Genomic DNA, 17579 nt, shown 5'->3' on the forward strand with positions numbered 1-17579 from the left:
GGTTTGTTATGATTATTTTTTTGTTGTATTGTCAAAGGAGATCATGTTCTATTGGAAATTGATTTCTGTCAGAGAGAACTCTTAATTAACTTTGCCTTGTGTAAAATTTCTTTTGATATAAGTTTGGGCATGTCTATTGCCTCCTTTTGCTTTTGTAACTTCAAAGGTGGTGTCTAGTCTTCTGAATATGTTATCAAGGAATCCTTGCATATTAAGAGTAGGCTAATAATGCAGTGAGTTGTGTAAAATTTCTTTTGATATAAGTTTGGACATGTCTGTTACCTCCTGTTGTAGCTTCAAAGGAGGTGTCGAGTCTTCTGAATATTTTATCAAGGAATCCTTGCATATTAGAGTAGGATAATGCAGTGAGTTGTGATACTGGTACTAAAGGACAATTTTTTTCACTTTTCACATTTAAAGTTTAATGAATTATACCAGTAAGGATACATATTTATTTTTAGGTTTTAGTATAAAAGTTTTATTGCATTTACAATTAACACCTGATTATTTTTAGATCACTGATTTTCATTAGTTATTTTCTTATGCAATAGTCAGTGGGAGGTGCAGCCTTATGTCTTTATCTAGCCCAAATCCAAAGATAACAGCGTATAGGAGTGGGGTTTGACCTAAAAAGGATCCTAGACCTACCTCTTAAAGGACATAGTAATGAGAGTCAAAGGAAGCTGAAACCAGATATCCAAAGCTTGTTAACAGTAAGTTATAAATTAGTTTAATTTTCTGTTTTTGTTAAGTGCAAAAATTGGAATATTGTTAGAGGTGAGGTTAGCTAGTTTAAAAATAGTGACAAGGATAATGATGGTTGTTGACAAAATATTTGGCTGTTTAATTTTTCCAAATTAAAGACATTAAAATTCTAGAAAATACTGTTTATTGAGGCAGATAGGGTGGCAGGATAGAAGGAAGTTTAGCATATACTTAGTTGAAGGTACATAATGGGACAGGTAGCAGGTTGTCTAAACTTGATTTTATGTCTATTACTTTTGTAGAATACAGGATAATAAGGAAATTATTATGTAGACAAAAATCCACAACACTGTCCTGTAACGAAAGGAAAGTTTTCTAATGGCAAAGAAGGGCCAGCAAATTGGCTCTAAAAACTGATTAGATGTTGTTTTAGGGTTCTGCAGGGTACAGCATGGTCCCAGGCATTATTGTTATTTTGAATCTAAGGTTGAAGTTCTCTTCCAGGTGTGGTTTGTTATATGAATGGAAAAAATGAAGGCTGTATGCCCACACCTCAAGGGGCTGGCCTTATGGGACTGTGCTGCCAAGTCTTTGCTGCTCTATTGCTACTCGGATGCACAGAAGTCATTTAACAACTTTAAGGACTGTCCTGTGCCCAAAAATTTTTCTTATAGTGAAGGTAAACAGTGGGGCACTTGACAATTCTATGATTATTGGAAGCATTTTCTCACTTGGACCATTTCCAATTGGCTGAAATTTATTGAAAATAGGTAAATAAATCATAACTTAATCTTGATGCCAATGACAGTGCTGTTAACTTAATCTTGATGCCAATGACAGTGCTGTTTATTTTTCCAGATAGTGTATTTTACTTAATAGATGGATCAAAATTCTTAAAGGTATTTGAGGTATCACAGCACATGAGAATAAAATCTTGAACACTGAAGGGCTTGAGAAACTTTCCAAGCTTCATTACTCAACCAATAGTCAAATTTTTCCATTGACTTTCCTTTGGCTGACAGTGAAGAATATTGTCTGGTAAGAACATCGAAGGGTTTGTAATTTTTCTGCTACAAGTTATTGAACAAAACTCTTCCTAATAGTGGAATGCTTGCTTTCCATCTGATATATTATAGACAGTTATGGTATGCTATGTATGACTTTGGAGATACCACATCACTTAAGTGTGAATATAAAATCTTCAGAAAACAAAAGCATAAACAATGGTTCTTCCACATAGCTTTGTAAGTCAAAATGTTTAAGAGGAGGATGATGACTTCTACTGTTAAGATGCGTTATTTGTCAGCATATGAATGTATTGTACATATTTATAAAGTTACCCAAATACTTTTGTAAACATTACTTTCCAGATTGTGCTCGCAAGTCAATTGCAGTGCCAAAGATGGTGTTAGGTCACTTTCGTGAGAGAAAATTTCTAAATCCACAAGGTACATCCATTATAATTTTACAAGGCAACTTTACTCCTTGTTCATTATATAGTAATGTTAAATTTTGACATGTTTGTGTTACAATAGACATAGAACTTCACTAGTTAAATTTGCTTCTGAGATATCTCTAACCTTGGAGAACTAGTTCAGTTAAGTAAACTCTACCTAGTTGTAACAAGTTATAAGTCTTTTCTCTCTGGGTGAAGTTATGAGTTTAGTTACCTATTTCAATGAATTTTAGGTTACTGGCAATTATCCAGATGATCAAATGCTCCCAGTAATCACAGTTATATCCACTTAGCTGTAAAAAAAAAAAAAAAGGAGGGATTAAAGTAAACTTCTGGGAGTTGCTTTGGGATTGTTCACGACTCCTGGTGGCAGGCTCCTTTGCGCCAACAAGCTTTGTTCCCTTAAGGTCAGCCCTTTTTGGGGAACACTGAAAGAAGAGATTTTCTTGTTAGAAAAAAGTTTGTCCTTGTAATTTTTCTTATGCAAAATTAAAAGTTAAAAACTTTAAACTAATGCACTTTTGCTTGTTGTACACAGTACATACATCACAAATATACCATATGTAAACAGCCTGCATTACTTTTATACAATCATGTAATTTACATTCTTGGAAGTGATTTTACATGCTTTCACTATGTAGCTATTAATTAGTGCTTCATTAGGAAACCTCATACTGTTAGTAGACACAATGACAACTTGCCCATTAGAATACCTTATAAGTTTTGGATATGCTTTCCATTTAATAGCCTTTGGTATAATTTAGCGTTGGCACTTCTTTCTGATAGTGGGACATTCAAATATTTCCTGTTTTAGGCTTGAAGTGGAAGGCTTATTCAATCATTGTAAGGAAATCAACAAACAATGGTCATTGTAGTTACTAAAAGTACAATGTTTACAGTTTATGGGGTAGGCATTTAGTCCTCCACAATCCTGTACATTTACAGTACATACATCATTTATAAAAATGAGCAAATACTACATGCAGGCAAGTTTACAGAATATGTAACCAGGGTATTTCTGTATATTTTACAGCAAAGAATACAAGAGACATACAGGGATTTACTATAGTACCCACCTCACAAGTGACTAGTGTTCTAAAAGTTCCTGAGATGGTATTGTGAAACAAAAAAACAATAATTGACAATAAATTGTAAGACAACTCTAGCACATTACATTTAAAGGATTAAAAAACCTCACTGTTTTACAGTATATACAATTTCCAGTTATATATGTATACTTCCCAGTTAACTTTACCTTTATCTCAAAGAAATACTATAAACTTACAAAGGTACCCAGCAAAAATTGAAGATTGTGATGACATGATTTAAACAAGACTATATAAGAAACTTATCAGATAGTACCTTACAACATGGTTTAAACAAGATTATAAGAAACTGATCAAATAGTACTTTAGTACAAGTTTAAAATAGTGGCTACTTGGAAAATTTTAATACATTCTGTGGTGTAGCCTATACATACTCAAATTACCCTGTTATTCTGCTGACAAATGAAAATGAAACATTAAAATTTGTTACAAAGATTTTTGAAGATCTGTACCCTATATTTTAATGTGAAGTAATAACTTATGATGTTAGGATGAGCCATTAAAAGACTTCCAGAAAAAATTAGATCAATTTAACCTTCTATAACTAGTGCAATATTATGAAAACTGCAAAATAAACTATACATGAGGAAATGGGTAACTAGATCACAGTACAATCTAAGGCTAGGAAGAAATTTTCTCAAATTCAGACAGAATATGTAATTCTGACTGCCTCATAACTTTCCATCCACAGTGGCCACCTCAACTTATGACACTTCGGGGTTCTAGCTTTCTCACAAAGTCCATAAAGTAACGAAGACCTACATTACAGCCAACACTTGAACATTTGCCAGAAATCCTACAGCTAACAGCAACTCCCCATTACTATTATATTCATATGGAACGAGTCAACACAGGCCAACGACTTGAAATTCAAGCTTCCAAAAGAATGTGATGTTCATTAGAAAGTTAAGACGAAGTAAAGGGAAACAACCAAAAGATCTCGCTTATTAAATAAGAAAATAAATTAACTAGATACAAATACAAATTATTAAAATTCAAGAAGAATAGTATGTATTAGGGTAGTAATGCATTACATCTTCGCCTGAACTAATGAAGTTCCAATTGCACGACATCCACTGGGAAGCTCTTCCAAAGTCCAAAAGCATGAGGAATAAAAAATCTCAAGTTTCCCAGGCCAACAACCAAATCACCTTTATACACTAAAAATAACAGCAGACCAAGAACAGTGCTCTGTGGAATTCCTGACACAATGGGTCTTGGTTCACTCAAGATCCCGTCCACAGCAATTCACTGCTGCCTGCCTGTAAGGAAACCTTGAAGGAATCCCAAAACATATCCACCCACACTAAGATTATAACTAAGTGCCTTATGATTAACTAAATCAAAAGCAACACTAAAATCTATTTGAATTATTCTGTACTCAAAACCCATATCAAGGTTTCCTTGCAAATGGCATGTCAAGTCTAAAAGAGCATCCCAGATACCTAACTGCTTCATGTATGCGTATTGACTAAGAGCTAAAATTCATTTAGATTCCACATACATGTACTATATACATTGGCTGGAATGTTTTTAAGCAACTTTCGAGGGCACAGAGATAATAGAGATTGGCCCGTTGTTACTGCAATGCAGTTTGCAGATATGCCACTTTTGGGAACAGGCACTGTATTACCAAGCTTGCACTCATCCGCAAAGATCGTACAATGACAATCTCTAGAATCTACGAATATTGGAATACAACACAGCTGAAACTTTTTTGCGAAAACAAAGAGGAAACAATCAGGATCTTCCCCACTCCAGCTATCAAGATTATCAAGAATTTCCTTAACATCCCTGGAGTGAAACACAAATTTTGTAAGAACACGTTCAGGATGACAAGTATCAGGGTGAGGGACATCCTTAGCCGATTCCTTGGCTTCAAAAGAACCAGTTCAGCCTTTTCCCTAAGGCAGGCAATTCCAACATAAATTAACCTGTACTTTACACTTCATCACTCAATTGAAGAGAATTATCTAAAAATACATGACATCTAAAATGGCAGCATAAGGAAAAATAACTGCTAAGATGAGGTCTCTCAAGTTGAGGTATCAATGCTCTCTCTGACCTATACTAATTTAGCTATGTATTTCAAAGAACATCTTGTTCCAATTTTCCCATCTCAATTACTGCCATACAAGACTAAAGAAGATAGCATCTGCTTACACTGTTTAAAAATAATCACAGAAAAAAAATCTATCAAGATGGTAATTTTAATGGTTTTGAAAACCAATTTCAATTTTCATTCAAGTTATTTTAACTTTAGTTATTCACAACAAAGTATGTATTTAAATATACCCTTGAAAAATATTTACTTTTTTCACTATAATCTCAAAAATTAGCACTTCATTAACAATTCAGTCGAGCATACAATACCATGTTGGAAATTTTCCTAGCTGTATGAATTAATTCTTGTGTATACTTCAAGAAAGAACAAAAGCTCTTTTGATTATATGTACTCGATGCATCATTACATTAGCATATTGTACAAGTAGTTGCATTTTGAAGTCAGACCACATTAACAAAAATGATCAGATTCTTGAAATATAAAGTAGCTATTATTTTTCAATAATCCCACTTAAATGTGATCAAATCCCATAGGCTGAACTGGAAGACATGAAGAACGTATGGAGCAGAATAAAGACCACAGCTGGTGAGGTTTACGATGGAGGGATGACTAGACGTTAGACAATGAAAAGACGACTTCTTGGAATGTTTAACAGAGTAGATCAAGATGGCACAAGCAGGTGCGAGGTGGAGTGGGTCCTCAATAAGCACAGGATATGGGTCCCCTGGAGACCAGAGAGATATGGCCAGGAATTATCCCCCCAAACTTGTACCTGTAATAAACAAGAATGGTTTAACAAGATTATCATTATCATTCTATCATTAATAATGTAATTCTCATTAATACTCTGGTTAACATTCTACTATATATTAAAATGTATTGCTTTGTTTGTGGCATTTACTTATTTGGGCATGTTCAATAATAACAATATACAGGTAACTAATAAACAAGCAACAACATAAATTCTGTGAACACTCAACCTGAAACTGCTGCATTTGAGCACTATAAGTGTTTTGTCGTCATTATTTTTTCTGGCAAACCATGCGTTGCAAAGATTTGCATGAGTGATCTTATAATTGCTACCGATGAAGTTGTTTGCATTGGTATAACTTCTGGCCACTTACTATATGCATCTACTAATATTAGATATGAGTATCCTAAAAATGGACCTGCAAAATCTACATGTACACGTTGCCACGGGTATCTGGGTAATTCCCATGGGTGCATTCGTGTTGGTTTTGGATTATTTTGTTGCAATGCACAATTCATACACTTCTTAACTGAATTTTCAATGTCCCTATCAACACCTGGCCACCAAACATAAGTTCTAGCAATTGACTTTGATCTGACAATACCTTGGTGGTCTGCATGTATTTCTAATAGAACTCTATTCCTTAATGCATTTGGAATCACTACTCTTGATCCTCTCAAAATACATTCTTGTGTTACACTCAATTCATTCCAAATTTCTTTGTATGGTTTACAACTGGCATCTTCTGCACAAATATCTCTGCCGGTTATTAGACTGCACTACTTTTGAAAGTACTGGGTCTTTCTTTGCACCTTGTGCTATTTCCTTAGTTGTAATAGGTAAATTATATGCAGAAATCAAAAGAATACTTTCCTCATATTGTTCTGGTGCTTTGTCTACAGGCAATCTCAACAAAGCGTCTGCATTACCCATCTTAGATGTTGGTCTATATTCTATGTTGTAATCATATGATTGCCCAACGTTGTAGTCTTGCAGCTACTAACGTTGGTAAACTTGCCTTTGGACCTAAAATCATCAATAATGGTTTGTGGTCTCTAACTAATGTGAACCTTTTCCTGCCATACAGATACATATGGAACTTATTCACTCCATACACTAGTGCTAATGCTTCTTTTCTATTTGTGAGTAATTTCTCTCTGCTCTGTTCAATACTCTAGAGGCAAAAGCTATTGGTTTTTCTGTACCATCTGGCATTACATGTGCTAGTACTGCACCTAATCCTATGTTTGAGGCGTCACAAACCAACTTTACTGGCAAATCCATTTGTTCATGAAACTTACCTGTCAGATATATATATAGCTGTATTCTCTGAAGTCCGACAGAATTTCTAAAACTTACGACACACGTAGTGGGAGTAGGGTGGTTAGTACCCATTCCCGCCGCTGGGAGGCGGGTAGCAGGAACCATTCCCATTTTCTATCAGATTTCTTCTGTCGCCGGTGTCGTAAACAACTGTTTACACACCTCCGCCTCAGGATTTTGGAAAACTTTTCATTGGCTTGAGTATCCTCTTGACTTTTTTGTTTTTTGTTTTTGGATCGATAGCTTGGCATACATGACTTTGGATTGTTTTGAATTTGGCTTGGTTTTTTTCCTTAAATATGTCTGGTTCTAGTTCGGCTAGCGCCAGGGTGTGTTTGAAAGATGAATGCAAGGTGAGGCTACCAAAAGCCTTGGTTGATCCTCACACATTGTGTAAAGGTTGTAGGGGGCAAGTTTGTAAGTATGATTTTCGCTGTAATGAGTGCGAAAGTTTGGATGATGTACAATGGAAGACGTATGAATCCTACGTAAATAAATTAGAGCGTGACAGGATCAGGAGGTCTTCCTCCAGGAGTAAATCGGGTAGCAGACAGGGTCTTAATGTAACCCCTTCTAACCCTCCTTTAGATTTTGTGTCTCCTAACCCCGTAGTGTTGCCTTCGGGGCCTCAAGTGGTGTCTGCGGAGGGTAATGCCCTTTCGTTTATTCTCTTTATAGAGAAGCAGAGGTTCAAGATGGAGACACCTCAGTCAGTTCTGGGGGCCTTAAGACCTGGAGATTGGACGGTATCACTCGACCTGCAGGACGCCTACTTTCACGTCCCGATACATCCCCAATCTATGAAGTACCTTCAGTTCGTCCTGAAAGGGAAAGTCTTTCAGTTCAGGGCTCTTTGTTTCGGACTGAGTACGGCCCCATTTATCTTCACCATCTTAATGAAGAACGTGGCGAGGTGGCTCCATCTTTCCAACATCAGGATCTCGCTCTATCTGGACGACTGGCTCATACGAGCCTCTTCGCAGACCCGGTGCCTGAAGGACCTGCAAACGACTCTGTCTTAGCTGCGTCCCTGGGACTTCTGGTGAACTTCGAAAAGTCACATCTGACCCCAACACAGTCCATCATGTATCTGGGGATTCAGATGGATTCAGTGGCTTTTCGGGCTTTTCCGTCCCAGGAACGTCAGCAACAAGGCATAGAAAAAGTGTCAGCCTTTCTAGGGAAGGATTCATGCTCGGTGAGGGAATGGATGAGTCTGCTGGGGACCATTTCCTCGCTGGAGAAGTTTGTTTCCCTGGGGAGGCTACACCTCCGACCTCTTCAGTTCTTCCTGTCGGACAACTGGACAGACAAGGACAACTTCGACATGATGTTAAACATCTCAGAAGAGGTAAAGAGCCATCTAAGATGGTGGCTTGATCCGTGGAAGCTGTCAGAGGGCATATCCCTCAAGCTTTGGAACCCCAACCTAGTGTTGTTCTCCGACGCGTCATCCACGGGGTGGGGAGCACTAGGGGGAGGGGGGAGGAAGTGTCAGGCACCTGGAGAGGGGAACAGGTAGCCTGGCATATCAACTTCAAAGAGCTGGCAGCTGTTCAGTTAGCGCTCCAGTTCTTTCAGAACAAAGTTTCCCGTCCTGTAGTCCAAGTCAACTCGGACAACACCACAGCCCTGGCATACTTGAAGAAACAAGAAGGAACACACTCTCGCTCCCTGTTCGCTCTAGCGAAAGAGATTCTGCTTTGGGCGAAGGCGAGAGAAATCACGATCTTGACAAGGTTCATTGCCGGAGTCGAGAACGTCCGTGCGGATCTCCTCAGTCGACAAGGACAGTTACTGCCGACAGAGTGGACCCTCAATCAGGACGTATGCCAGGAGCTGTGGGGTCTTTGGGGATGTCCTTTGGTGGACATTTTTGCAACATCAAGAACAAGCGAGATCCCTCTTTATTGCTCCCCGGTTCTCGATCGGGCAGTAGCAGTAGACGCCCTTTTATGGGATTGGACGGGCCTAGATCTCTACGCATTTCCCCCCTTCAAGATTCTGGGGGAAGTGATGAGAAAGTTCGCAGCATCGGAGGGGACGAGGTTGACGTTAATCGCCCCCTTTTGGCCCGCAGCGAACTGGTTCACAGAGGTGATGTCCTACCTGGTGGATTTTCCGAGATCTCTTCCGTTAAGGAGAGATCTACTCAAACAGCCCCACTTCGAGAGGTACCACAAAAACCTCTCCGCTCTGAGTCTGACTGCGTTCAGACTATCCAGAAGTTGGCCAGAGCGAGAGGTTTTTCGAAACCTGTGGCTAAAGCTATCGCCACCGCGAGGAGACCTTCATCAATCGCGGTTTACCAATCGAAGTGGGCAGCTTTTAGAAGCTGGTGTAGGAAGAAAGGAGTTTCCTCTACCACTACCTCTGTGAGCCAGATCGCCGACTTCCTACTTTATCTTAAACAAGATCTGAAGCTTGCAGTGTCAACCATTAAAGGCTACAGAAGCGTCTTATCTGTAGTTTTTCGCCATAGAGGTCTTGACCTCGCTAATAACAAGGATCTCCATGATCTATTGAGATCTTTCGAGACTACCAAGGTGCCGCTACCAAAGTTACCTTCGTGGAACCTGGATGTGGTCCTCAAGTTTTTAATGTCAAGTCGCTTTGAACCTCTTTACTCTACTTCTTTGCGAGATTTGACGAAGAAAACTGTATTCCTAACTGCTCTGGCGACGGCGAAGAGTGTTAGCGAAATACAGGCTATTAGTAAACACGTCGGCTTCAAAGGGCATAATGCGGTCTGCTCTTTGGGTATGTCTTTTCTGGCTAAGAACGAAAACCCTTCCAATCCTTGGCCTAAAACGTTCGAGATCAAGGGTATGGCAGAGATCATTGGTCAAGAGCCAGAAAGAGTCCTGTGTCCTGTTAGGGCTCTTAGAGAATATCTTCGTAGAACAAAGGATTGTAGAGGTTCTGCGGAGAACTTATGGTGTTTGGTCAAGAGACCAAATATGCCCATGTCCAAGAATGCACTGGCATTCTTTTAAAGAAACACCATAAAGGAGGCGCACTCTTCTTGCAAAGACAGTGACTTTAGGCTGTTAAAAGTTAACGCGCATGAAGTAAGGGCTATTTCGACCTCGATAGCCTTTCAGAAAAACATGGCCCTTAAAGACATTTTAAGTGCCACTTTTTGGAGGAGTAACTCAGTGTTCGCCTCGCACTACCTACAGGAGGTGAGAACGACATGAAAACTGTTACTCTCTTGGACCATACGTCGCCGCAGACACTATTTTGGGGGCAGGAGGTAGCGCTCATCCTTTCCCATAGAAAAGGGTAGGTGAGTTTTTAAGATTTGTAATGTTTATGGTTGTAGGGTCGACCGCCGAATGCGGTCGTCCCTTCCTTTAGCCTTTGGTATATGGGAGTATTTTGTTAGGCTAACTTAGGTGGTGGTTTTGCCTCGTTGCCCTCAGATCATCTAAAGCGCACCAACTACACAGGTCACTACCTTGTTGGTAACTCTAGTGAAGCAGAAGCAGGCTTGGGTGACAGTAATCACGAAGTCAGCTATGCTAACAGGTAAGGAACCAAGATGTCAATCATCTACATTTATATGTTTCCTAAAATCCTTTTCTGTCTCTCCCACCGCCAAAGGTGGGATTCAGCTATATATATATCTGACAGGTAAGTTTCATGAACAAAATGATATTGTTAAGATACAATAAAGTTTGTTCATACTTACCTGGCAGATATACATATTTTAAGTACCCACCCACCTCCCCTCAGGAGACAGTGGAGATAGAAATCTGATAGAAAATGGGAATGGTTCCTGCTACCTGCCTCCCAGCGGCGGGAATGGGTACTAACCACCCTACTCCCACTAAGTGTGTCGTAAGTTTTAGAAATTCTGTCGGACTTCAGAGAATACAGCTATATATATATCTGCCAGGTAAGTATGAACAAACTTTATTGTATCTTAACAATATCATTTTGATAATGTACTAAGAATGTGGGTGATGACACTTCTGCTTTGATTCTTTCAAAAGAATTTTGACATTCCTTTGTCCAATTCCATTTCACATCTCTGTTCAGCAAATTGTATAATAGGTGAGCAGTTGTTGCTAAGTTTTGAATGAAACTACCATAGAATGTTACTAAACCTAAAAATGATTGCAATTCCTTGACATTTTCTGGTAACTTTGCTGACTGCACTGCATTTACCTTATCTTGAGTCTTATGAATACCTTTACCATTTACAATAAAGCCTAAATACTCTACCGAGTCAACTTCTAAAATACATTTACTCTGGTTGACCCTGATATTGTGTTCCTTTAGTTTCTTTAGAAGTGCACGTAACCTTTCTCTATGCTCTTTTTTGTTTTTGCCAGCTACTAATATGTCACCAATGAAAATGAAAACTCCTGACATACCTGCAAATATTTTGTCCATTGTTTGCTGCCATATTGCTGGACTGCTAGCAACACCATAGGAAGTCTTTTTGGATGATACAGCCCTAAATGTGTTTACAGTACATAGGTTTTGGGAATTTTCATCCATGGATAGTTGTTGAAATGCTTGTCTAAGACCTATCTTAGAAAATACTGAGCATCCCCTCCTCGTCGCCAATGTTTTGTCGTCATTACTTTGGGTCTGCTTTAGTTATAGGTATGACCCATACGACAATTCTTCACTCTTACCTGTGGGTAGAGGGAAAGATGGTGTTTTAGTATTGGAGGTAATATTCCATTTCTCGTCGCCGAGGTTCCGGGATGAAGGGCGATAACAAAGCAATATCTTCTTGCTTGTGTTTATTGGCTAAAAACTACATTAAAGAAGGCGGGTAGTTGAATATACAAAATACAATACGCGTATATAATCGAATCATAACAAACATATGAGCATCGGAGCTCTATACACAATAAGGATTCAAATCCTGCATACATGAGGTAGAATTTATAAGATCGAAGCCTCTGTCGGATTCGATACTAACACAATAATAATTGGTTATACTTATAACATTACGCATTATGCAACACAGTGCAACAGCTCTGAACTGAACGTGTCTGCGGAGCTAAGATTTCCCGCGCTCGTTACATAACTTCTTGCATACATAACAATAAGACTTCAAATTTTATACAGATCTTCAATAAGTATGTATATAAATGTCTCTACAACCATACAAACTACTTTTTAACACTCACATCACCTTCCTCTGACAGCTGTTTAGACAAGCTTATAGGCAATGTGAAAATGTGAACAACTTTGCGTCAAGTACTGGCACTGACTTCACCATATATAGTTAAACCTTGCCAATGCTTAATAGCCTTCCATAAAATATATAGCTCCTATCTGTAAAAGAATTATATAAGGAACAAAAAGTTAATTTTCTTTTAGAGCATTTTAAATGTTAAACTGACCTGCTACTCTCATGCCTTGTTTGCCCATAGCAAGTTCACATTTCTTACTGCAGTGGCTAACCACCAACCTAATAATTATCAATACATGCCTTTCAGTCCCTTCTAAGAGCCATTCATACTTGTACATAATTTAGACATGAAAAGCTTTATCCCAAAAGCACAAAAAAAAAAAAAAAATCCAGAAATGAAGAGCTAAATATTATCTATTATAAGAATATTATCCAGAAATCAGGTGCTGAATATCATCTATTAAAAGAATATTATAACTCACCATATCTTTACAAACAACTCGCTCTGAGCCACGATGACTCCTGGGCCATTGAGCACAGGTAGACAGCCAAGATCCACAAGGTGAGGTTTCGCCTGAAACATCAAAACTCAATTACTATTTGGCTTGTAGCCTGCTTCTCTACTTCTCCCCATTCCATGTAACTTCAATACTTATTATGTTGGTTATTGAAAACAGGAGCCGGGTAAACTGTTAAGTTACAAGTGAACATTCTGACGGAAAGGGAACAATGAGAATCACTAAGAAAAATTAAAGTAAATATGAACACAATACAGCAGCAATTGAAAAATGCAATAAACGTTTGCCTATATGACTGCCTTATAGTGCACTAGGCAAGATAGTCTACAGTGTGAGCAGCAATTCCTACCAAATCAACACTAGGGGCAAGATAGTCTAGTGTGAGCAGCAATTCCTGCCAAATTAACACTAGAGCTTGTGGAATTAAATTCCTTTATCTACTAATAATGCTGTTACTCTTGGTGTCAAGACAAGAATCTACGGGGTAAAATGGTGAACAGGCTATACAGAATAGACTCGATGCAAACCCAACAGCAACGGTTCAACTCTTGGAAGTTAGCTGATGAATTAAATTTATTTCTTGGAAAAGCACCCTAATAATAAAATACTGCAAAATATACCACAACAGAAAGTTATTACAACTAAAATAAATGAAATGGCACCTTACAATAACGCTACATACTCTAGGCTACTGGTAGTGTCAGTGGACTTACTGCCACCTACTTTTCTTTCATTCTCTTGGGTCTTTCTCCCCAATTAGCTACCTAGGCTCATTTTTCCAAATCTTGTACCACTTCGTCCTAGTTCAAATACCTTGATTTTATTTATATAAAATACAGAGAAATCATACACTTAGGGTCAAAATTATAATGGATTGTGGGGGGAGGGGGAATAAACAGTGGGGATTGCTTCCCTCTGTCAAGTAAGACCAGGTGCCATATAAAGACACGTTACAATGCATCCCTGTATTTCACTCATTGATTTAATGCACCCTAAGTCAGGTTAGGATTGAAGTCCTTTGTCCCCTCACCTCTAAGTCACCTGGGAACCATTTGCCGTTGACAAGACACACTTCAGATTCCTTAAGTCGAAACAACCCCATACCAAAAAAGGGGTCCCACTGCTGGTACACATCCAGGAATAAGCTCATAATTTAACAAAGCTTCCCCATGGAAACTGAAAATTTTGTTGGCAACATCAAACATTAACAGAAACTATATATCACTTTTGTAAACTGCAGCTTTATAGGTTATATTTACATGAACTTAAATAGGTTAAGTACAAAAACTAATTATTACTTTAGTAAATTACAACTTTAGTCTTATTTAGGTACATGTGAGTTTCAATATATAAGGTTAGATACGATTAAATAGCCTCCTACAACAAATTTCCACATCCAACAGCTACAGACAAGGGTTGTCATCATGTGTTTGAATCACACTTTGTTAATATCATGTTATTTTTTATGCCACTAACTACATTCAAGGTCATGTTTACCAATGTAGCTGACCCAGCCTTAATCAGGGTGCAGCATTTTCACTGACCAATGATCTTGTACTTGTGCACTCTTCACTGTTGGGCTAGCCTATTTCTGGTGTCATAATATTCAATAGGACATGTTTTGCTAATAGCCTACCCTACAATACTTTAGGTAATTCTAAGCCCTCATTCCGCGGTAAAGTAGACTATGGCAGTTGACATTTTCTTACGTTATTTTACTTACTGAACAAAATATAAAGTAATATTTATTCGGACGATTGTAATTAATCCCTAGGGGCCATTACTAAACACGGCGAAATACATTGGACGCCCCAATCCCTAGTGGATATCGTATCCGCGGTTACGTTCCTTGCAGTCCGTGCGGAACTATTCTTTAGAATTACCCTGCAAGAAATGTAACCGCGAATACGACATCCACTAGGGATTGGGGCGTCCAATGTATTTTGCCGTGTTTAGTACTGGCCCCTGGGGGTTAATTACAGTCGTCCGAATAAATATTACTTTAAATTTATGTTCAGTAATTAAAATAACGTAGGAAAACGTCAACTGCCATAGTCTCTTTTACCGCAGAATGAGGGCTTAGAATTACCATACTTTACACTGTGGATATTTTGCTATAAACCAGCTCTGAATGTTCAATTCTGTAATTAAGTTACTGAACAAAAAGTTCAGTAACTTAATTAGCCTACAGAGGAAAACCAAAAATGGAGTAGGCTTAAAGTACCATTCATAAAACAAAGCACTGGCAGGTTTTTAGATTCGATTACTCTACATCTTCATCTTCCGGCATTCACCATCGACTGGGAAAGGTTTAATTTACGCTGAATTTGATCAGCCTATGCAATTTCAAAAGTTTCAAGGGTCTTTGTCATGCATGCACATCCTAACCTGTAGTAGTATAAGGGTGGCTAATCTTAGCAATTTAGCCTAGTTCACAAAAAAAGAACGAAAAAGTAGGCCAGTACCCTACCACACAATAAAGTTTATTTTTTCATCACTTGACACCCATTGAAGTCTAATAAACAAAAAACACTTCCCCAAGCCACATGTATGAAGACGAATTAACAAAACACCGGTGGTACTGCCTTACCAATCCCCCAGGGGTGCTTCCATGATGTCATGGTGTTGTTTGTTTGTTTTTATAGTGTTTTTCCGTTGCATGGAACCAGTGGTTATTCAGCAACGGGACCAACGGCTTTAGTGACTTCCGAATCACGTCGAGAGTGAACTTCATGGTGATCTTGGAAACTAAGACAAAATAGACCTCAACCTCAGAACTTAAGGTTGACTTTAAAAAATAGGCTCTTTTACCAATCCCTACTGATGTAATTACCTGAAGGTAACTCATATAAAATTAAAAACTACAGACATGATATTAGCCATTTTGTTTACCCTATTCCACCACCTGGGCAGCCTGACAAGTCCAATAATCCTATAATCTATTTTAGATTAACCCTATTTTCATCTATATACAGACAATGCAGGCTGCAACTGCCATATAGTAACTATTGATAAACGGTAATTACCATTACGTGATGTCAAATAGTTTTACAAGGACCACGAATAACCACCTACTGAGGTTCCTGACTTCTTGTTCCAGTAATGGCCAGGCTGAGTCTCTAGAGTGACAGTCTAGAGACGTTTGGAAGAATTATTTTTTTTATGCTGATTTCCTATAAGAGGTACATTACATTATATAATTCGCGTCAAATATAAGTTATGAATTAATTCTTCGTTTATTTGCACTATAACTGAGCTAATTCTTAATATGTAAACTATTTCAATAAATCAAAATTAAAATAACAGCTACCAATTTTTGACAGGCAGGCTTGCACAAGGGTAATAACTATTGTTTTATTTATAGCATATAAAATTAGTATCCCCTTTTAACGAAGGCTAATAACAGAAATAAAAATAAAAATTTTAAAAGCTATTGTTGAATAAATAAGCTGAAATAATTAGGAACTCTTTATCTCAAAAAGGCAATAAATATCCAAAAAGTAAGTGAAAATGATTACTATCAGCATCTAAAGTAAGAATACTAATAATTATACTAAAATATTTATTATGAGTAAAATTATTTATATAATTTTGCTTAAAAATAAAAAATAAATTGAAGTTTTTTTTTATAGCATTCTGGTTCAGTTAAAGGTTGAGGGTCTACCTATGTAACGGCTCCTCAGTTGCTCGTGTGTTGTTTGTTGATATTACATAAACAATCTTCCATATTTCCATAAACATGGCTATCAGTACTGCCACCACCATGTTTATTCTTGATATCTAAATTTATTCATTATAGCTATGATAAGCGTGTATGACTTCTGTTTCTTGTTGATTTATATTTTTCTATGCCTGTCACTTTGTTCTAGTCATTCTTTTGTTTTACTTCCTCACGCAAGTCTTTCCTGACTTTCATTATCATCTCAATTCACTCTCAAGTCACATTTTCTTTTTCTTTTCTTTGGTCGTCTTCACAAACACCCTGAATGATATATTTGTCAGTTTCACTGGCATTGAGTCTTCTTGTGTCTTTTTTATGTCTTCCGGTTTATTAGCTTTCCTTCTTTGTCAAATAAATTTTACTGTAGACTTTCTAGACCGAGTTTATTCTTCCTGACATTTCTTGATATTAAATTTGGCTCCCCCGTTTAGTTCAGTTAATTTCTTGGTTTTTATATCACGTCCAACTACTTTTATACTATTTATCTATTGATTTATCTATCTGTCTGCGTCATTTTAATCTCACAATCGAAGATCAAACCCTAGTCTCAACTTAGGCCAATTCTAGTCTCATGTTTACCGTATATATGAGTTGTCTGGTGTTATGCATGGTTCTCTCTCTCTCTCTCTCTCTCTCTCTCTCTCTCTCTCTCTCTCTCTCTCTCTCTCTCTCTCTCTCGACATAATTACTTCGTTATCTTCACTTGAGTAAGGCGTGTTCCACTCAGCCTAGAATTAGCAAGCGATTGCGAGAAATTCTTGGGAACGACACTTAAC

The 17579-nt window shown here is 37.8% G+C and overlaps 1 long non-coding RNA gene across 4 annotated transcripts; it reads right to left on the minus strand.

Moving 5' to 3' along the window:
- Positions 1-438: 438 nt before the first annotated feature.
- Positions 439-16182, minus strand: LOC135200958 (uncharacterized). 4 transcript variants are annotated; one of them, XR_010311408.1, is made up of 4 exons: positions 16109-16182; positions 13047-13138; positions 11789-12055; positions 439-6104 (listed from the first exon to the last, which is right to left on the minus strand). It is a non-coding gene; the product is annotated as an uncharacterized LOC135200958 (long non-coding RNA). The 4 variants fall into 4 exon arrangements; XR_010311406.1 differs by having other exon boundaries at positions 11789-12707; XR_010311405.1 differs by lacking the exon at positions 16109-16182 and adding an exon at positions 15673-15914 and having other exon boundaries at positions 11789-12707.
- Positions 16183-17579: the final 1397 nt, after the last annotated feature.

This window comes from Macrobrachium nipponense, chromosome 27 (genome assembly GCF_015104395.2).
Source record: "Macrobrachium nipponense isolate FS-2020 chromosome 27, ASM1510439v2, whole genome shotgun sequence".
Classification (NCBI taxonomy): domain Eukaryota; kingdom Metazoa; phylum Arthropoda; class Malacostraca; order Decapoda; family Palaemonidae; genus Macrobrachium; species Macrobrachium nipponense.